This window comes from Somniosus microcephalus, chromosome 10 (assembly GCF_052327205.1).
Source record: "Somniosus microcephalus isolate GS21.2 chromosome 10, FLI_Smic_1.0, whole genome shotgun sequence".
Lineage (NCBI taxonomy): Eukaryota > Metazoa > Chordata > Chondrichthyes > Squaliformes > Somniosidae > Somniosus > Somniosus microcephalus.
In genome coordinates, this window is record NC_140996.1 from 157,200,231 (window position 1) to 157,223,042 (window position 22,812).

Consider the following 22,812-nt stretch of genomic DNA (forward strand, 5'->3'; position numbering starts at 1 on the left):
TATAGCCACTTACCTGGCTGTTAACAGAGACTTGATACTTGTTAACAGGCTCTTTTTCAATTTTGCTGCTTCTGCCTCTGGTTCCCTGATGTCCGGACACCACACCAGGTAAGTGTGGCGTGTTGAGTTTGCTGTAATGTTTCTGCATTGATGAGAGCTGCAGATGTGGTGTGAAGGATCCAATGGTGCACTGGTGAGTTTGAGGTAAGAAAATGTTGGGGAAATCATTTTTAATGCGTTTACACTTTTCTGTAGGTAGCAAGTTTTGAATTGGCTGTCTAGTCCCACCTCTCTCACCAGTGACCAATCGCTTCTGTAACCTCACCTGCAGCTGTCATCTGTTCTAGCCTATGGAGGGAGAAATTGGAGAGCCTGGGTGCAACAGCCCACCTGTGAACAGTCATTGTCAATGTTTGCAGCACCTCAGTGCTGTCACAGTGAGAAATGAGCTGTCAAAGAAAGATTGTGCGTGGTCCCTTTAAGAAAACCGGCAGATGATGCATCATCAATGATGTCATCTGACCGGCTTCCTCTTAATTGGCCGGCAAGCCCGCAGGGCGGGCTTAACAAGGCCAATCAATGTAAAATCACGTCCGTGGGCCGGATGCGGTTGGGGGTGGGACTGGAACGCGGAAACCAGCTGACCCGCTCCCAAGCTGCATCCATTTGCAAAATCGTGGCCATAGACTCCCACAGGTACCTTGATTACACTTCCTCCCACCCCGCTTCATGTAAGGACTCTATTCCATTCTCCATCTCTTTCTTGTCCCATTACCACTTCCTTTTGCATTGTACTATCATCCCTTTTGTCATTTAATCACTCCTGCCTTCCACTCTTATCACAGACCTTCCCTTTTTGTTCTTTCCTGAAACATTAACTCTGTTTCTCTCTACAGATGCTGCCTGACCTGAGTGTTTCCAGCATTTTCTGTTTTTGTTTAAGCTATCATACTTGTTCACTAAATGCAAAGCAGTAAAAAAAAATCTTTTCACTAGATTGGCTGGAAAAGCTACAATCAGCAATGGACAGGCCATCCAATTAAACCCAGCAGTCTGGAGCTAGGAGCCTCCATTTTATTTCTTTACTTGGGTCCCTGCCACAAGCTCCATTCCTTTGCCACTGACTCCATCCCTCTCCTTGGTCACTGTCTGAGGCTGAACCAGACCGTTCACAACCTTGTCGCCCCTTTTGACCCTGAGCTGAGCTTCCGATCCCATATCCTCTGTCACCAAGACCGCCTACTTCCACCTCCATAACAGCATCTGTCTCCGCCCCTACCTCAGCTCATCTGCTGAAACCCTCATCCATGCTTTTGTCACCCCTGGGCTTGATTATTCCGATGCTTTCCTGGCTGGCCTCCCACTTTGAGCTCAGCCAACACTGTGCTGCCCGTATCCTAACTCGCACCAAGTCCCATTCACCCATCACCCCTGTGCTCACTAACTTACGTTGGCTCCCGGTCCGCAAGACCTCGATTTTAAAAATTCTTATCCTTGATTTCAAATCCGCCATGGACTCTCCCCTCCTCCCTTGTGCATCCCTGATTTTTATCACTCCACCATTGGTGACTGTTTTCAGCTGCCTAGGCCCTAAGCTCTGGAATTCTCTCCCTAAACCTCTCCGCCTCTCCTTTTTAAGACGCTCCTTAAAACCTACCTCTTTGACCAAGCTTTTGATCACCTGTCCTAATATCACCTTATGTGGCTCGGTATCAAATTTTGGCGAACACTCCTGGGATGCTTTACTGTGTTAAAGATGCTATATAAATGCAAGTTGTTCTTAAAACAAACTAAAAATAACTTTTATAACCTAAAATCAAAAATACAGGAAACTTTGTTATATCCGGCACCGATGGGACCGAGCTGTTGCCGATCTATCAAAACTGCCGGACATACCAGCGTTAATGTTGAAGCATACGGAAGTTTTCATCTCCGTATCTGACAACAAACACTGTTGCTTAGCAACAGCTTCTAAACAGTCGGCCCGTACGTTGGAAGCGTCTCTGTAGCTTAGCAACAGCTTCAGAGAGACTTTCCAGAGCCTGACTGTTGGGGAAAAAAAGCCACTAGAAGGAAAAAAAAGCCACAAGAAGAAAAAAAACCGAACAAAACGGCTCCTGATTTCTGCTGGTAGATCGAGGTTTCCGAACATACAACCACCGGATAAACCAAAGTTTCCTGTAATCACAATTCTTTAAAAAAAAATACTACGCTTACCCATAATAATCATTTAATGTTCGAAATGCTTGCAAAACGTTTCCTCTGCACAAGCCTGGGTTGAAGGCTCATGTTCTCTTTCAGTCTCAACATTGGATTTGAGTGCTGGAGATTTCCAGCTCCTGTTGATGCATTCTGTAGCTAGGACATGCATTATGGGAGTTGTAGTTTTTATCCTGCTCCTAGGATCATAGAATAATTGTTCTAATGCGGAAACAGACCATCCAGCCTTCAGGTTTGCACTGGTAATTTACAATAATAACTTTGCTAGAAAGGATTTTCTATTGCAAACCATTTTGTTATGTGATTTGTACTGTAAATAAAGATTCTGAGCTAAGCATGTTGGGATGGGAAGTTTTTTTTTAATATCACTGAGGGAGGAGGAGGTATCAGTGGATTCACCTGCTCACTGCTCAATTCAGATCCCAACAGGTGGTAGGGTAAGCCTGACATCGGTAGTGGGGAAAATGCTGAAGTCCATTATCTATATATATAAAAGGATCGTGCTGTCTGTCTGTCTGTCTGGGGCATCACTCAAAAGTTAGAGCGTAACTACACATGTTATATCAAAAGAAAGCTTATGATTAGGGGAGTCTCATAGGCATATTTACTTTTTGGTCAGACAAAAATTGTTCTCGGACAGTATACAAAAAACGTTTAAAAAACGGACAAAATCCACTCATTAGCGGTTGACCAATCCTACCGCTCATTAGCGTTGAGTGACGTGATGGTTGACCAATTGGGGGGCGTTTCATGGCGTTTGTGGGCGGGGCCTAATCCTTCAAACTGCCGCGCGTGAGCTGAGGTGAGTGGCGGCCATTAAAGACCGGCCGGGCCTGAAGCTAAAAAAATGGTAATGGAGGTGAGGAAATTGTTGATTCATTAGTATTAATTCAGGAATTTCTGTCTCTCCTTCCCCCCCCTCTCGCGCTCTCCTCCCCGCCCCCCCCTCCCTCTCTCTCTCTCTCTCTCTCTCTCTCTCTCTCTCTCTCTCCCCCAAAGCGGGAGCTCAGCTGAGGTGAGTCGCGGCCCGAGAGCCCGGCCGGGCCTGAAGCGCTAGGCTGTGCACGGTCACCGCAGCCTGCCTCTAAGTCCTTCCCCCCCCCCTCTCTCTCTCTCTCCTTCCCCCTCTCTCTCTTGCCGTTAGTGCGGGACCGGGAAAACCGGGGTTTCCAACGAGCCGTCCCCGACCTAAATCAGACACAGGAGTCCGGAGCGAAAGGCCTTCCACTGCCGCCTGTCCAACCGGGTCCAAAGGCCCGCCTGGTTAAACATGAGGAACCCTGGGCTCACTTCTGAGCGGTGGACACCCGGCCTCCCGGTGTCGGATATACTCCGTTCTGGTACTGAGGTGGGGGGGAGGGGGAGGGAGGGAGAGAGGGGGAGGGAGAGAGAGCGGGGAGGGGGGGAGAGAGAGAGAGAGAGAGCGGGGAGGGAGGGAGAGAGAGAGCGGAGGGAGGGAGAGAGAGAGAGAGAGAGGGGGGAGGGAGGGGAGAGTGAGCGGGGAGAGAGAGGGCGGAGAGGGAGAGGGGGGAGAGAGGGGCAGGGAGAGGGGGGAGAGAGGGGCAGGGAGAGAGAGGGGGCAGGGAGCCAGAGGGGAGAGAGGGGCAGGGAGCCAGAGGGGAGAGGGGGGCAGGGAGAGAGAGAGGGAGGGAGAGAGAGAGGGTGAGGGAGGGAAAGAGTGAAGGGGTGGGAGAGGGAGGGAGAGCTCGCCGCCTTCCTTCCTTCCTTCGGCCGCCGCAATTCAAACTTCCCGCCGACCTCACAAAATGGCGGCCGCCCTTCACCCGCCGGGCTCTGAGTCTAGCCCCTTCCCCGGGGTGTCTTCCTCTCTCTCTCTCTCTCTCTCTTTCTCTCTCTCTCTCTCTCTCTCAATTCAATTCAATTCAATTCAATTCAAATGCTTTATTGGCATGAAAGTTTACAGGGAACCATATTGCCAAAGCTTACATAACAAAAAGTACAGTTTTCCAACTTCTGTAGGTGTCAAACAATTTTGACCTTCGTTGGGTACATACAATATTAATTTAAACAATATTAATTTAAACAGTCGTTGAACATCGTTGGGTACATTCAGTATTAATTTTAAACAGTCCTCAGGTTGTGACATGTTGTTACATATTTGGCACCAAGGTATGGTCTGTCTCCTTCTCCCAGGACTAATCTTAATTTTGACAGGTCATCCAATTCTTTGAAATCTGGGGTTGTTTGGCTGAGCTTGTCAAATAATATGTTTCTTGTTTTGTTGAATTTTTCGCATTTTAGGAGGAAGTGCATCTCTGTCTCAACCTCGCCGGCCAGACATTGATCACATATTCTATTCTCTCTAGGCTGCCAGGATTTCTTGTATCTTCCTTTTTCAATTGCCAGTTGGTGGTCACTTAGTCTGTACCTGGTGAGGGTCTGTCTCTGTTTTGTGTCTCTGATGGTCGAGAGATAGTCTGCCAGTTTATATTCTCTTTTTAGGGCCCGGTAACATTCTAATCTGCTTTGGCTTTTGGTTATTTTGTTCCAATGTTCCAGGTAGGTTTCTTTGCATTGTTTAATGATTTGGTTCACTCGGATTGGTGTTTGGACGGCAGTGTTGGTCTGGGACTGGTCAGGGTCCGGCTGAGTAGGAGTACTTAGTTTCAGTGGCAGCTGACTCAGGGGACTCTTTTCTGGGTTTAGCTCTTGGGTCTGGAAGGCTTTAAAATGAAGGGTGTCTGGGGAGCTAGATTTGAGGTGATTTAGGAAGTTTAGTGCTCGTTTTTGGATGTTTATTATCAGTGGGTATCTGCCTAGTTCGGCTCTGCATGCATTTGTTGGTGTTTTCCTTTGGGTGCGAAGAATGCTTCGGCAAAATTCTGCATGTAGGGCTTCTATTGTGTGTTTTTCCCATTTAGTGTAGCTATGGTGATTGAGCGGGCCCCATACTTCACTACCGTACAGCGCAATGGGCAGGATTATGCTGTCAAATATTTTGAGCCAGATTTTGATTGGGATTTGGATGTTGTAGAATTTTCTTTTTATTGCATATAGGGCTCTTCGGGCTTTTTCTTTTAGTGCATTCACTGCTATGCTGAAGCTCCCTGATGCTGTAATGGTTAGACTAAGGTAAGTGTAGCTCATAGTGTGTCCTATGATGGTATCACTGAGAGTAAACTGGTATTTGTTTTCCTGACACCTGGGCCTTTTTTGAAAAATCATGATGTTGGTTTTCTTTAGATTTACTGTTAGGGCCCAATTTTGGCAGTATTTGTCGAGTAGGTCTAATTGTTGCTGTAATCCCTGTTCTGTGGGAGACAGCAGAACCAGGTCGTCCGCATAGAACAGGGATTTCACTTCTCCATCCAGGAGACAGAGACCCGGTGACTCGCTTTGCTCCAGCATGTCTGCTAATTAATTTATGTATATGTTGAACAGGGTCGGGCTCAAATTGCAGCCCTGCCGGACGCCTCTTCCCTGGGTGAAGAAACCGGTGCGTTTGTCTCCAATTTTGACACCGCATTTATTTTTCAGATACATCGATTTAATAAGGTCATAGACTTTGCCCCCTATTCCACACTGAAGAAGTTTATAATAGAGCCCTTCGTGCCAGATAGAGTCAAAGGCTTTCTTGAAGTCAATGAAACAAGCGAATATTTTCCCATTTTTTGTTTGGTGTATATGTTTTTCAATGAGAGTGTGAAGGGTATAGATATGGTCGGTGGTGCGGTGTTTTGGAAGAAAGCCTATTTGATTTTTTCTAAGGATATTATGTTTGTTAAGAAAATCCAGTAATCTACTATTTAGAATACTGCAGAATAACTTCCCTAGACAACTGTTGACACAGATGCCGCGGTAGTTATTTGGGTCTGATTTGTTTCCACTTTTATATATGGGAGAGATGAGTCCTTGGCACCAGATATCGGGAAAACAGCCTGAACGTAATATGATGTTGAATAACTTGAGTACAGCACCCTGCATCTCCATATTGCTGAACTTGAGCATTTCATTTTTGATGTTGTCTGGACCACAGGCTTTCTTTAGGTGGAGAGATTTTGTTTTTGTGGCCAGTTCTTTCCATGTTATTGGGGAGTCTAGAGGGTTTTGGTTGTCTTTAATTGTTGCTTCTAATGTGTGGAGTTTTTCTGTGACATGATGTTGACTTGGGTTTGTTTCGTTTATTGGGATGTCTTTGTAGAGGTTTTCAAAATGTGTTCTCCAGATGTCGCCATCTTGGATTGGTAATGCTTGCAATTGTGTTGTACTCAGGTTATTCCACATATCCCAGAATTGATTTGGATTAATGGAGTTTTCAATTTCTTCGAGTATTTTGTGGGTATAATTTTGTGTTTTGTTCCTAATGGTGTGTTTATATCTTTTGAGGGTCTCATTGTATCTAATACGTAGGTCTGGATTGTTTGGTTGGCGATGCTTTTGGTTTGATATTTTTCTCAGGTCTTTTCTGGCATTTTTGCATTCGTGGTCAAACCATTTCTCATTTTTATTTTGTCTTTTGTAACGTTTCCTCTTTCACAAGGTCGGCTTTTACAGCTGCCTCATGGAAGATCATATTTATATCATCTATGGCCATGTTTACACCATCTCTGGTGATCTCATATAGATTTTCTTTAAATTTTGATATTTTACTTGTGAGATCAGGTGAATTTAGTGCTGTGATGAATTTATCTCCACTGTCTGGGGCCCATCTGTATGTCTGGTTTATTTTATGGAGCTTACTGGGTTCCTTTTTTGTGTCTGTAGTTTGGGCAGAAAGTTTAAGGTACACATTTATTTGGTTATGGTCTGAGAGGGGGGATTGCTGCCTGACAGTGAATGCGTTGATAGCGCAGGGGTCCAGGTCAGTGATTGTATAATCCACCACACTAGACCCAAGAGTTGAGGAATATGTGAGTCTCCCTAAGGAGTCCCCTCTGAACCTACCGTTAACTATGTACAGGCCTAAGGCTCGGCAGAGTTGCACTACCTCCCTACCGCTTTTATTTATTTCACAGTCAAGGTTGTTCCGATTTGTGATGGCTGGTGTGACATATAAAGGGGTCTGGCCAAACACATGGTTGTTGCCCTGTGGGTCTATGAAGTCAGGTTCACATCCGGTCCTTGCATTTAGGTCCCCACATAGTAGCACCTTTCCTTTGGCCTGGAAATGGCTGATTTCCATGTGGAGAGTATCAAATAACTCCCCTTCAAAATATGGCGATTCTATTGGAGGTATGTAGATCGCACATAAGTAGACATCCTTTTTTGTTATTCCTATATTTTTATCTAATTTTAGCCATACATGTGATTTTCCCTGTTTTATCGGTGAGATGTGTTTGTCCAGTTCTCCTTTATACCACACCAAGATTCCCCCTGGAGGTTCTGCCCTTGCGTGTCTTAGTGTTCTTTACTGAGGGCACAATGATTTCATGGTACATTGGAGGACAGTGGGTGGGCACGTCCTTTTGGCACCATGTTTCTGTTAACACAATTATATCAATGTCTTTTATAGCTTTTAGGAATTCAGGGTCTGTACTCTTCATCCCAAAAGTTGAGGAGCGGAGACCCTGGATATTCCAGCAGCTTATGTGCAAAGAACGCATTTATATAGTTTAAAAAAAAAACGAAATAAAATGGACCTATTTTGTGGGACGAGTGTGAAAACACTAGTTTCTATAATGCTAAATGACGATTTAGTATAAATTTCATGAGGCATGCACATACTGCTATCTAATAATAGTAATAGTAATGATAAAATAACAATAGTAATAATTTAGTGCATTCCTCTCCGGCTTTCCATCAGGGTGCTTATCATCGTCCTGATGTTTCTCAGTTCTTGGTCTACAGTCTGTGGTCTAGAGGGGGGTCTGGGGTCAGGTACAAAAGCACGGTTCTGTTGTTGGTTTTGTATAGTGGGGTGGGGGACAGTGGTGGTCCTGTTTGGGTTAGGGCTCCCAATGGTAGAGGGGGTGGGAGGGGTGCGTCTTTTGGCAGTGTTTATGAGGTTTTTTGCGAAGATCCACATCCGCTGTTTGAGTAGATGTATTTCGTCTCTCTCTCCTTCCCTCTCTCTTTCCCTCTCTCTCTTTCCCTCTCTCTCTTTCCCTCTCTCTCTTTTTCCCTCTCTCTCTTTTTCCCTCTCTCTCTTTTTCCCTCTCTCTCTCTTTCCCTCTCTTTCCCTCTCTCTCTCTTTCCCTCTCTCTCTCTTTCCCTCTCTCTCTTTTTCCCTCTCTCTCTCTTTCCCTCTCTCTCTCTTTCCCTCTCTCTCTTTTTCCCTCTCTCTCTTTTTCCCTCTCTCTCTTTTTCCCTCTCTCTCTTTTTCCCTCTCTCTCTCTTTTTCCCTCTCTCTCTCTTTTTCCCTCTCTCTCTCTTTTTCCCTCTCTCTCTCTCTCCTACCCTCTCTCTCTCCTTCCCTCTCTCTCTCCTTCCCACACAGACAGACAGACAAACTCATTTATTTATATATATATATATATATATATTATTTCTACTTTTCATAACAACATGCCCTCAAAAAACCCTCGGCACTGCCGGGCACTCCAGCTCGTAAAAGATGTAATAGCAGAGCACTTGGAAAACAGTGACAGGATCGGACAAAGTCAACATGGATTTACAAAAGGTAAATCGTGCTTGACTAATCTACTGGAATTTTTTGAGGATGTAACTGGTAGAATAGATAAGGGAGAACCAGTGGATGTGGTATATTTGGACTTTCAGAAGGCTTTCGATCAGGTCCCGTATAAGAGATTAGCGTGTAAAGTTAAGGCACATGGGATTGGGGGCAAGGTATTGACTTGGATAGAAAACTGGTTGGCAGACAGAAAGCAAAGAGTTGGAATAAATGGGTCTTTTTCCGAGTGGCAGGCAGTGACTAGTGGGGTACTGCAGGGATCAGTCCTTGGACCCCAGCTATTCACAATATATATTAATGATCTAGACAAGGGAACTAGATGTAATATCTCCAAATTTGCAGACGACACAAAGCTGAGTGGGTGTGTGTGCTGTGAGGAGGATGCCGAGAAACTCCAGGATGATTTGGACAGGTTGGGTGATTGGGCAGATGCAATATAACGTGGATAAATGTGAGGTTATCCACTTTGGTGTCAAAAACAGGAAGGCAGATTATTATCTGAATGGCAATAGATTGGGAGAAGGGGAAGTGCAACGAGACCTGGGTGTCCTTGTGCAGCAGTCGCTGAAGGTAAGCATGCAGGTGCAGCAGGTGGTTAAGAAGGCAAATGGTATGTTGGCCTTCGTAGCGAGAGGGTTTGAGTACAGGAACAAGGATGTCTTGCTGCAGTTGTACAGGGCCTTGGTGAGACCACACCTTGAGTATTGTGTGCAGTTTTGGTCGCCTTATCTGAGGAAGGATGTTCTTGCCATGGAAGGAGTTCAGCGAAGATTCACCAGGGCTGATACCTGGGATGGCAGGAATGACGTATGAGGAGAGATTGGGTCGATTGGGCTTGTACTCGCTGGAGTTTAGAAGAATGAGAGGGGATCTCATTGAAACTTATAAAGTTCTGACAGGACTGGACAGACTAGATGCAGGAAGGATGTTCCGGATCGTCTGGGAGTCCAGAACCAGGGGCCACAGTCTAAGGATAAAGGTTATGCCATTTAGGACAGAAATGAGGAGGAATTTCTTCACCCAGAGAGTGTTGAACCTGTGGGATTCTCTACCAGAGAAGGCAGTTGAGGCCAATTCATTAAGTATATATTCAAGAAGGAGTTGGATATATTTCTTAAGGCTAAAGAGATCAAGGGGTATGGGGAGAAAGCAGGGACTGGGTACTGAATTTGGATGATCAGCCATGATCACATTAAATGGCGGAGCAGGCTCGTGGGGCCGAATGGCCTACTCCTGCTCCTATCTTCTATGTTTCTATGTTAAAACCACTTGGCTCTCGAGCTCATCACACCCTTGAACCAGATATGGATACGAGCAGAATGCCAGAGGAGTGGTGAGAGTTGCTGCACTCAACATCAAATCACTATTCGACCGAGTATGGTACCAAGGAGTTCTAGCATGACTGAGGCCATTGGGGGTCAAAATGAAAACTCACCAGGGGCTGAAATCATACTTGACACAAAGGAAGGTGACCATGGTTGTCAGAGGCCAGTCATTGCAGCCTCAGGATAGCTACAGGAGATGATCAGAAATGCATCTTCAGCCCAACTATCTTCAGCTTTATTAATAATCTTCCCTGTGTTGTACGGTCAAGAATAGGTCCATTCACAGCTTCTCTGCTGATGAAATGGCCCATGCCAGCCTTTTACAGGACTTGAACTACATTCAGACTTAGGCTGACAAGTAGTAAGTAACTTGTATTACAAGTGCCAAGCCTTGACTATCTCCAACAAGAAAAGGCCAAACCACCTTCCCCTGACCTTTAACTGCTCCATTACCAAATTTCTCACCATCAGCACCTTGGGCTTCATAAGCTTAACTAGACAAGCCATATTAACACAGGCTACAACAACAAGGCAGAGGCCTGATACTCTGCAACAGGGGGCTCATCTCCATCACCAGTGCACGCTGGCTGCAGTATCCACTATCCACAGCAACTCGCCAAAGTTACTTCCACAGCATCTACCTCCCTTTGTGACTGCTACCACTGAGGACGACAGAAGCGGCAATGCTGTGGGAATACCATCACCTCCAAGTCATACATCATCCTGACTTGGACATATTGGGCCGGAACTTGCTCTGAGCTCCTGTAAAACGCCGTGGGATTTTTTACTGTGTCAGAGGTGCTATATAAATGCAAGTTGTTGCTGCATGGCCAGATATTTGGAACTGCATGAAAGCAGGCAGTAAAGGTTTTGCTACTACGCTCTACCCCACAACATTTGGTTGATATCTATTATTTGCTATGTGTGTGGATGTGGCCACAAACCTTCACTTCAATACTCCTCTGTGAATTGGAGCTCCAACCTGCCAGCTTTTTTTTCCCCAAAAAACGTTTTTTCTGATTATCCTTGGGTCTTCACACATTATTCTTCAGTCAAGATGATAAACAGGTGACCTACCAGTGCAGATGTGATTAGCATGCTGGGAAGTAGATGGAAGCATCCTGGGGTAACTCCTTTTTTGTGGGGTGAAGTGCTTTATATCTGTGTGGTGCACACATTATTTGTGTGCAGATTAACACTGCGATCAAGAACCCACTATGTACAGTAACACAGGGACTGGAAACCTCCGTGTGTCATTCATCCGCCAGGAAAAGAATACCATTGCCTGCTGCTACAGTAGGGTCACTGTTTGTTTTGTTAGTGTATACTTTACTACATGTTTAATAAATACACACGTTCACATACACATGAAAACATTTACATTTGAAGTAAAGCATTTCCTTTAGTCGGGTACATTTCCATTTGTAACAGAGGTACTGCACAAGAATAAATGGCAAATCAATTTTTTTCACCGTATTTAGAGAGCTGCTTTTGAAGGAATTGAACCAAGGGGCAATTTTTTATTCACCATTTTGCTGATCATCACTTGCAGTAAGTAAGTGTTTGAATTTAAGTAATTATTTATATGCAGACTGTTGTTCATCCACAAGTTAAATGGGTCGGGCTGACCTGTCAGTAATTGCCAGCTTGTAAGTACTGTGTGTTTGTGGAAATCGGGTTTGCACAAGTAGCTGCAAGAAAACCAAACATGGTGATGATGGCGAAGCAGTTCTCCATGAAGTATGTTGCCACCATAAAGAGAAGTGGAGAAGTTTCTTCATACATTTGTTTAAATTATGGCAAAGTTAGGGAATGTGAACCAAGATGTAATTCTACAGAACCTAGTAAATCAGAATTATTAAATTAAATATTTTTAAATTTTAAGCTTTAAATTAAAGAAAGCTTGTGTGATCATTCCTGCAAAATGTTGGATGTGTTACTGTCCAACATTCAGATTGGGGCAAATGCAGAACAGGAAGAAGATGTTGCTGTGGATAAGCATATTTATGCTTAGAAGATGATTCATGGCCGGAAGGTAAAACATTATTAGATTAGTGTGTGTCTTTGGCAACTGTAATGTCACTTTTTTTTAAATAAATGTGGACTGGGTGGGGGGAAGAAACAATTTTCAAAAGTAGATGCTAGTTGACATTTCCCATATTAGGTGGCAATGTCACAGGATGCAGTGCTCGGTAAAGTAGGAAGTGGTTTGATGTGTCACTTGGTAAAGCTTTTTACAAAATAACTATATAAAGTTTTAAGATACAATGTGCAAGTAGTTTTGCTGTTGTAAGTATTGGTGCAATCATCATCCTGTGAGGAATTCTGCTGATGAAACTTGCGGCTGCTCTTTGGGTAGTAAGTAGTGTTAAGAGTTTCCTCTGACATATTTGTCCAATTAGTACAGTAATCGTATTAAATATGCAACAAAATGAGTGTTTTTAGTCTATTTGTCTAGTTCTGATCTTAATGCATTTGGGAAGTATGAGTGTATCAATTGTGGCTTCTCAACACCTCCTAACTACCACCATCAACTGTTGGAACTTTTTAGGAATAATATAACATTCCTGTGAGATGAGAATTCCAGCCCCATGATTCTTTGTTTCCAATTTTAGTCCGCAGAAGTAACGAGGGCCAAGGCCTAGCCCTTTCCTGCGGGGTGGAAGGAAAATTTAAGTGCGAGTCCCCCTGGACCACTCCCTTGTATCTTTTGATCATAGCAAGCAAGAGGTCTAGGAGCAAGCACCTTTTACCATATTGACCAGTATGCGGTATGTGTGTGTGATACATGAAGGGCTATCCCAGGACTTGCTCCAAGAAGAAGGAATGTGTGCAGTATTTGAATATTTAAAAGATCTTCCTTAGTCTATTGCACTGTTTCAATTTCCACTTCTCATTATTTAAAACAGGAAGTTAAGTTAATTTTGTTTCTAATTGGAGGAGTGCTATTTCCTTGAAAATATTATTTTTGATAGGATTTTAATTATTTTCTTTGTTGATTTAACTTTTTTTTATAACCGGCATGGGACTTAAAATTCCCTTGTGCTGGGACTGCCCCAGTAAATACTTTGTAAAGCTGTTCTGCAATATTGTTGGGTTTTCTGGTTGCAAATACTCAGCATCTGAAAAAGAAAGAACTTTGCCATGTGTATATATCTTTGTCAGATCAGATATGGTCTGGTGTGCTGTGCATTGCTACCATTTTCTATATCTTACAGTTCTAAAATTTCCACTTTTTTTCTCTGTCTTGTGCATTTCACCGTGCTCTTTCATGAATTATTTCTGCCATATGCAGTGTAGTTAAAAGCAATTTGTTATACTGAAATACAAATTCATGTGTTTGCCTAAATGCTTTTCTTGGCTTCCCTAAATATGGTAAAGAATCTTTACACCATCAAAACACATGACCTTCAGACACGCACTCCCCAGCATCCCAAATACCAACACACATTCCTCATCATCCTTCCAAATACCAATGCATTTTTCTCAGCCATACATTGTTACTATGCCATCTCTTTTTTTTAACCGCTCATCTCCGCCCTAGGACATCGCTACAGGAGTTCCTTAGGGCAGTGTCCTAGGCCCAACCATCTTTAGCTGCTTGATCACTGACCTTCCCTCCCATCATAAAATCAGAAATGGGGATGTTCGCTGATGATTGCACAGTGTTCAGATCCATTCACAACTCCTTCGATAATGAAGCAGTCCATTCCCACATGCAGCAAGACCTGGGCGACATTCATGCTTGGGCTGATAAGTGGCAGGTAACATTCACGCCACACAAATGCCAGGCAATGACTGTCTCCAACAAGTGAGAGTTTAACCACTGCCCCTAGACATCAACGGTATTACCATCACCGAATCCCCCACCATCAACATGCTTGGGGTCACCATTGACCAGAAACTTAACTGGACCAGTCACATAAATACTGTGGCTGCAAGAGGAGGTCAGAGGCTGGGTATTTTGCGGTGAGTATCTCACCTCCTGACTCCCCAAAGCCTTTCCACCATCTACAAGGCACAAGTCAGGAGTAAAATACTCTCCACTTGCCTGGGTGAGTGCAGCTGCAACAACACTCAAGAAGCTCAACACCCTCCAGGCCAAAGCAGCCCGCTTGATTGGCACCCCATCCACCACCTTAAACATTCACTCCCTCCACCACTGGCGTACCGTGGCTGCAGTGTGTACCATCTACAAGATGCATTGCAGCACCTTGCCAAGGCTTCTTCGACAGCACCTCCCAACCCACGACTTCTACCACCGAGAGGGCAGCAAACGCATGAGAACGCCACCACCTCCAAGTCGCACATCATCCTGACTTGGAAATATATCTCTCTTCCTTCATCATTGCTGGGTCAAAATCCTGGAACTCCCTCCCTAACCGCACTATGGCAGTGACCGCAATGGTTCAAGAAGGTGGTTCACCAACACCTTCTCAAGGGGCAATAAGGGTTGGGCAATAAATGTTGGCCGAGGCAGCGACGCCAACATCCCAGTAACAAATTAAAAGAAAACCCTTGCCTTTTATTTCTGGGTATCGCTCTAGGTCTCTGGATGCCCCACGTGGCTACACAGAGCCACAGATCTTCATTGCGTCTCTACTTGCTGTCGGACAGTTTCAAATTTACTGCTGATGCAGGAGCCAGAAAAGCAGCAATTGTGCAGAACAGTTTGACAGGTTATTTTTATGGGGCAGCCCAGCACAGTAAGGGAATTTTAAATCCTATGCTGATTTTTAGCACCTCAGTCAAAAGTGAACTATCCTAGTAAAGCATTGGAATGCATGACATCTTGCAGAGAGTCCAACCAGAAATAAATAATTATGTGATGCACAAGAAGGAAATACAGGAAACTCTTGCTTTACCAGCACCTCTCTAACCGGAAGTCTCTGTTAACCGGCAAAATTCAGGAGTAGGTTCAGGTAAGTTTTACTTCATATTAGTGGCCGTTCCTGGATCTGTGGCCATGTAACCAGGGTTCCTGCACCTGTTGCTGTGCAACAGGGATGCCTGGATCTGTGGCCGTGTACGGGGCGCTCGTACCTTTTACTGTACCTCTCTGTAATCTGGACTTTTTGATAAACCGGCACCACGCCAGTCCCGTCGGTGCTGGATAAAAAAGAGTTTCCTGTATGTAATGTTTGAACTTCCTACTCTAAATACAGGAAACTTTGTGTTATCCGGAGGCTAACTGTCCGGAATGCTCGAGCCACCGGCAAAGACCAGGTGCCGTTTTCGTTAAGTTTTTTTTTCTCGTTGCTTTTTTCCTCAACAGTCAAGGTCTGCTGAAGCTGTTGCTAAGCTACAGAGATGCTTGGACTGTTTAAAAGCTGTTGCTAAGCAACAGGGTTTGTTGACAGATACGGCGCTCAGAAGCTTCCGTATTTTTCAACATTAGCGCTGGAGTGTCCGGCAGTTTTGAGGGAACGGCAACAGCTTGGTCCCGTCGGTGCCGGATAGCACACAGTTTCCTGTACCCAGTTCATCACTTCAAAAAAAACTTGTATATAACCTAATCTATGACTATACAGGGGCGAAACTGTAGATCTTGCCTGATTAATCTTACAGACATTGTTGAGGAAGTACTATCCCAAATTGATTTGGGGGAGGAGGAAATGTATGTTTAGAATTTCAAAAGGACTTTGATAAATGAGACCACACGAGAAACTCCTTTACAAACTAAAGTTATGCAGAGCAAAACATAGACTTTGATTAGTAACTGGCTCACTGGAAGGAAGTAAAGGTTGGTCGTAAGGGGAGAATGAGCAAAATAGAGTTGGGGAAGTATTGAAAAGTTGAACAAAATATCTATGTAACTAGTTCTGGTTAGTAACTTTTTAATTGAGTTTAGACTTTGCTCAGTGAAGCACAATAAAAGCTTTGTCTACCATAATTAAACAATTTGACTGAATACACAAGTGGAGGATTTGTTCAGAAGTATTCTGGGCTGTGTAAATATTAGAACAATCCAAAGCAAATAGATTTTTCTCAAGTGTTTCCCCCTCAGAGCATTAGTTACAAGTCCAGTGTTCAGCTGAAAAAAATGACTTGGTTCTGGAGAAATATGGGATAAGAGTGACCATAAAAGGGTAGAAAATATAAAACTGGAAAATGTGAACCAATTCCTATACAATGCCTATGGTATAATCCTGGAGTATTTAATAATTTTAACCTTCTGTTTTAATTGGTACAAGCTTCCTTCTACTATGACATGCTTTCACAACTTAAAGCCTCATTTTTAGACTTTTACCAAGTGAGGAAATTAAAAGTGGGGGAAGAAACAAAACCAGTAAAACAAAATAATCATTGAAATCGTGTTGTGTGTATTTCCTGACATCGCTGGTCTTTTAAAGAAATGTTTCTCTCTTTATCTGTGCATTTTTTAAATTAAAAAGCTTTAAAGACCCTTAACAAAAGGCTGGTACATTCCTCACTCCCAAGCCCTATGATATACAAGAGCAATATGATTTCTCACAGCCTTTCACTCTGAAAATAGTCCTTCTCACTGCTGACCTGAAGGTGAGAATGGGAAACCATGGCACAGACTATTAGTATTCCAACCTATTGAACCTTTCTACTCCCTGTATGTTTCAAATTCCTCTTCCAAACATTAGTTCTGATTTCCCTTCCTCTCTCTTCTGACCAATAGGTAGGTCATCAGTCCCCATTATCCACCAAATAAAATACCATTTTCATAATTGTTTGGCAAACCATTTTTTAATTTGTTTTTAATTGCAAAATGCAATGACACAAATAATTCATCTGTATTGGTTGACTTGTTTTTAAAAATAGTGCCTCATCACATCCTCAGTACATCTCAAAATGCTTCATGTCAAATGAGTTACTTTTTGAAGTGTAGTCACTGTTGTTTTGTCACCAGTGATTCATTGTAGATTTTTGGTCTGTAGTCATATTGGGCCGAATCTTGCTGGAGTGAGGCATCTCGTGCTGCATGGTGTTAGTTAGGCTTTTTTCTGCAACCTACAGCTCAAATTCTTTGCACCATAACTTGCTGGAAATGCAAGCTAGTAACGGTGTGATGAGGGCAACGGGGTATCTGGGACCTCAGTGAATGGTGGAACCAACAGTGTATCTCTTTAACCAACGAGATTTAAGAAGACTACATGGAGGAATGAGATTGGAGACTTCAAATTGTTCCCATTCTGGGCTGGAGAGGTTGTTTGGCATTTTATTAACAATTATCACATTAAAAGGGTACTTGCACTCTTAATTACAAGACTTAACTTGCTGTGGCGCGTTTAATGGGAAATTAATGTGCAAATCCACCAAGTTTTAAAAATACCGGGAAACATAGCAACATAGAAGATAGGAGCAGGAATAGGCCATTCGGCCCCTCGAGCCTGCTCCGCCATTCAATGCGATCATGGCTGATCATCCAAATTCAATACCCTGTCCCTGCTTTCTCCCCATATCCCTTGATCCCTTTAGCCTTGAGAAATCTATCCAACTCCTTCTTGAATATATTTAATGAATTGGCCTCTACTGCCTTCTGTGGTAGAGAATTCCACAGGTTCACCACTCTCTGGGTGAAGAAATTCCTCCTCATCTCTGTCATAAATGGCTTGCCCCTTATCCTTAGACTGTGACCCCTGGTTCTGGACTCCCCGACCATCGGGAACATCCTTCCTGCATCTAGTCTGTCTAGTCCTGTTAGAATTTTATAAGTTTCAATGAGATCCCCTCTCATTCTTCTAAACTCCAGCAAGTACAAGCCCAATTGACCCAATCTCTCCTCGTACGTCATTCCTGCCATCCCAGGTATCAGCCTGGTGAATCTTTGCTGCACTCCTTCCATGGCAAGAACATCCTTCCTCAGATAAGGTGACCAAAACTGCACACAATACTCAAGACGTGGTCTCACCAAGGCCCTGTACAACTGCAGCAAGACATCCTTGTTCCTGTACTCAAACCCTCTCGCTACGAAGGCCAACATACCATTTGCCGCCTTAACCGCCTGCTGCACCTGCATGCTTACCTTCAGCGACTGGTGCACAAGGACGCCCAGGTCTCGTTGCACTTCCCCTTCTCCCAGTCTATTGCCATTCAGTTAATAATCTGCCGCCTTGTTTTTGACACCAAAGTGGATAACCTCGCATTTATCCACGTTATATTGCATCTGCCATGCTTCTGCCCAATCACCCAACCTGTCCAAATCATACTGGAGTTTCTCGGCATCCTCCTCCCAGCACACACGCCCACCCAGCTTAGTGTCGTCTGCAAACTTGGAGATATTACATCTAGTTCCCTCGCCCAGATCATTAATATATATTGTGAATAGCTGGGGTCCAAGGACCGATCCCTGCGGTACCCCACTAGTCACTGCCTGCCACTCGGAAAAAGAACCGTTTATTCCAACTCTTTGCTTTCTGTCTGCCAACCAGTTCTCTATCCAAGTCAATACCTTGCCCCCAATCCCATGTGCCTTAACTTTACACGCTAATCTCTTATACGGGACCTTATTGAAAGCCTTTTGAAAGTCCAAATACACCACATCCACTGGTTCTCCCTTATCTATTTTACCAGTTACATCCTCAAAAAATTCCAGTAGATTAGTCAAGCACGATTTACCTTTTGTAAATCCATGTTGACTTTGTCCGATCCGGTCACTGTTTTCCAAGTGCTCTGCTATTACATCTTTTATAATGGACTCTAGCATTTTCCCCACCACCGATGTCAGGCTTACCGGTCTGTAATTCCCTGTTTTCTCTCTACCACCTTTTTTGAACAGTGGGGTAACATTAGCTACCCGCCAATCCATGGGTACTGTTCCAGAGTCTATTGAATTTTGGAAGATGACCAACAATGCATCCACTATTTCTAGGGCCACTTCATTAAGTACCCTAGGATGTAGATTATCAGACCCTGGGGATTTATCGGCCTTCAATCCCGTCAATTTCCCTAACACCATTTCCCTACAAATACTGATTTCATTCAGTTCCTCCCTCTCATTAGACCCTATGTTCCCCGACATCTCTGGGAGGTTATTTGTGTCCTCCTTTGTGAAGACAGAACCAAAGTATGTATTTAATTGGTCTGCCATTTCTTTGTTCCCCATTATAAATTCCCCTGATTCTGACTGCAAGGGACCTACGCTTGACTTCACCAATCTTTTTCCCTTCACATATCTATAAAAGCTTTTACAGTCAGGGAAGGCTGAGGGCGAGATACCGTTCATGCAAAGCAAATGGCGGAGCGGCGTAAATTGACCAGCAATTTCTGGAGATTCGTAACTCGCAACGTATCCCTTAACTTGCTGGTAGATTTGTGCGTTAATAACTGTGTATGTTGTTAACATGTCGTAATTTTTCTTGCAAAATCCAGCCCATTAACCTTTTTAAACCAACCTGTTAGTATTGGATTAGGATCGCTGGTTGAAAGTTTTTCAACTTGCTATAAGCACCCATAGTTAAGATTTGGAGTAGAATTAATGCAGGGTTTCAGTCAGTTAAACTACTGAACAATTTATTTGAAACTATAACCCAAGGTGGAAATAAATCCAGAATTACAAAACTGCATATTTACTAATTGTAATGCTTATAGATACAGAAATACTGTGTATTGTACAGCAGAGGGCACTATGTCACAGTTCGTAATCATGTAATGACTTTTTGAAAAGTTTGCTGTTGATCAAGCTGAGTTTAAATAATGACAGCTGTTATTAGACACACAGACCTGTTATCTTTTCACAGAAATGTATGGCTTCTACCTTCAGGTTTATCAGGGAGGAATTACATTTGTGAGGCTGTCCAAGGTCAAAATAGAACTTATTGAGTCAAAGCAAAGTGTGGATTTAGCTGTAGGAGTTTAGTGGGGTGGGCAGGAAAATAGATTCTGCAGACAACCACTGAGTCTGCCGTGGCTCAGGGGTTGCGCTCTTGTCTCCGAGTTAGAGGTTTGTGGGTTCAAACCCTCTCCAGAGATTTGAATACATAATCTAGGATGATAAGAGTACAAATTAGGCCTTAGCTGGAGGAAGAATTTGCATAGTGATGAGGAAAGAGCAGAGTAGTGGGACAGATTGGATTGCTCTTTCAAAGAACCGGCGCGGGCACAATAGACGAATGTCGTCCTCCTGTGCTGTATGATACCATTCTATGACATCCAGTGCAGTACTGAAGGAGTGCTGCACTGTCGGAGGTGCTGTCTTTTGGGTGAGACATTATACTGAGGCCCTGGATGTGAAAGATCCCATGGCACTATTTTGAAGAAGAGGCGGGGAGTTCTCCCCAGTGTCCTGGACAATATTTATCCCTCCACCAACATTCACTAAAAAAACAGATTATCTGGTAATTTTCTCATTTCTGTTTGTGGGGCCTTGCTGTGCACATTGTTTTCTACATTACAACAGTGATGACACTTCAAAAATACTTTATTGGCCATGAAAGGTGCTATATAAATGCAATTTTTAAATTTTCCTTAAGATGTAAAGCAGCCATTATTTCAAAATTTATATTTGAGCGGGTTTTATTTTGTTTTGAAGTTGCAGAACAAAAATCAAATGTAATTCAGTGGCCCAGTGGTAAACTAGAATGAGATGAGATGGCCCTATGAATATATCCACCTTGCTAAAGAGGTATTGAAAATGATGAACCCCAGAGCTACGGGGTGGGGGGGGGAGGAGGGTGGAAAGATAGCGCAGGTAATAGCATGCTTATTTAATTTTATTCCATGACCTAACAGACACTGTGCAAATTGTAATAATGCTTTTTTGACATTTTCTCATATCACAACAGTACTAAAACATTTTCTGTGCCGTGTACTGCCTTAGGCTATGCTTCATCCCATTGCTACTCGCTTGTGTCTCTCCCTCGCTCCGTCCTCTCCCTCGCTCTGTCCACTCTCTGTCTCCCTCACTCTGTCCTCTCTCTCAGAGTGTGTGTGTGTGTGTGTGTGTGTGTGTGTGTGTGTGTGTGTGTGTCTCTTTCTCGCTGTCTTTCTCACGCTCGCTCTCTCTCGTGCTCTTGCTCACTCGCTCTCGCTCTCTCTCGCTCTCTCTCTCTCTCTCTCTCTCTCTCTCTCGCTCGGCCCCATCCTCATCCGGGGTGGTGGGGTGGGTACTGCTGCAGGAGAGAAATCTTGATTCTTTGAAGGGGTGGGGTGGAAATACTCAAATTCTTGACCATACTTGGCTTTGTCGCAAATAAACATATTGAAATAAGTTACAGATGATACTGGTAATTTAAGGTGAAACTATCTAAATCTAAGGGTGACATTTGTTCAGCAGGAGCCAAGATTAGGATTTTAATGCTTTTAGTGAAAGCCTGATCCAGTAAAACACTGCATTTCTTTTAAAAGGTAAGATTAAACGATCTCCTGATGGCTCAGCAAATCTATCCACTGAGTAGCTCAGCTTTACTGACCAGGGAGGTCCCATATTGGATCTCTAGTCTGTGCTGATCTTGGCCAAGGCGGTTGTGGGGATTCAACCGTTGACTTTAGCACCTTTGTGTTGAGGAATAATTGGCCAGAATTCCTGCTCCTGAATGCTACCCAGTGTCAGATGATGACTGAGCCAAGTTTGGTTGTGATGCCCGTGTGATTTGAATAGCTCTCATTGTTGAGGCTTGCATGCGGTACCAAATGGTAACTAGTCTCTGTGGAACTATTAACCATCAATGAGTCGATGTCTTCTGGACAGGAAGGGAGAAAATTGTTAATCATCGGTGAGATGATGTAATTAAATGTTTTTTAAAGTTCAATCTTATTGTCTTGCAAATTCCAGCATTTATTTCAATATAACTTCAACATGTCCTATTGGTACAGCAATTATATTTTCATACAAAATGTACTTGCTCTCTGTACTGAGCTTTTTAACATTGCAATCTGCAAAAGGGCGTGACGTAAAGGTTGGTATGTTTAGTGATGGGCAAGTTTTAACAGATTGAAATGCATTATAGTATGTGGGTGGAAGTGGCAATGAATTGCATCTTGCACATCTCTACGTAGTTTCTCTTGTAAAAATATTTTTTGCCCTTGTCCTGCTATATTCAAAATGTAGTTATACTAACCCTTGCTGTAAGTATGTTCAACATGTTGGGTTTATGAACTGATTGTATAACTGACAAGACATATACCTGCCCTTGCTTTGGAATGAAGCTGACAAGTTTGGGCACAGACTGTGTGCTTGTTGAATTTAAGTTGTTTTATGTCTCTTTGGTATCTTAAATGAGGTTGTGCAGTTTTGGAGAAGTATTTTAAGATGTTTAATCTTTTAATCACTGGTTACAGTGCTGGCAGCCATACTTTCAACCGTCCAGGCCGTATACTCCGGAATTCCCTCCCTAAATCTCTTTGCCTCTCCACCCTCCTTAAAACCCCACCTCTTTAGCCAAGCTATTGGTCACCCCTCCTGATGTGGCCTTCATTGGCTCGGCGTCCATTTTTGGCTGATTACACTTCTGTGAAGCGCCATGGGACATTTTCTAAGTTAAAAGTGCTATATAAATGCTAGTTGCTGTAACGGACATTGTTTTCCTGCTGCATCATTTTCTCTTTGCGTTTCTCCAGGGCTGGTAGTGCTACCAGTATTACCAGTGAGGTGGCTATGCAAATAAATTCAAATTGCAAATGAGGACAAGAAACCACTTTTGAATTCAGTGAAATCCCCTTCCGACCAATTTTCCCCACTTTTACTGCTTTGGCTGTTGATATGGT

General features: G+C 43.5%; 1 protein-coding gene across 3 annotated transcripts in view; it reads left to right on the plus strand.

The window, feature by feature from the left end:
- LOC147111785 (LIM and senescent cell antigen-like-containing domain protein 1) overlaps positions 1-22,812 on the plus strand; it is a 211,182-nt gene that overhangs the window by 58,827 nt on the left and 129,543 nt on the right. The window contains exon 1 of one of the 3 annotated variants that reach the window (XM_085999018.1): positions 12,478-12,495. The exons of the other annotated variants lie outside the window; for them this stretch is intronic. The gene's annotated coding sequence lies outside the window, so the exon portion shown is untranslated. Of the gene's footprint in view, positions 1-12,477; positions 12,496-22,812 lie in introns of those variants that run through there. 3 annotated transcript variants of the gene reach the window in all.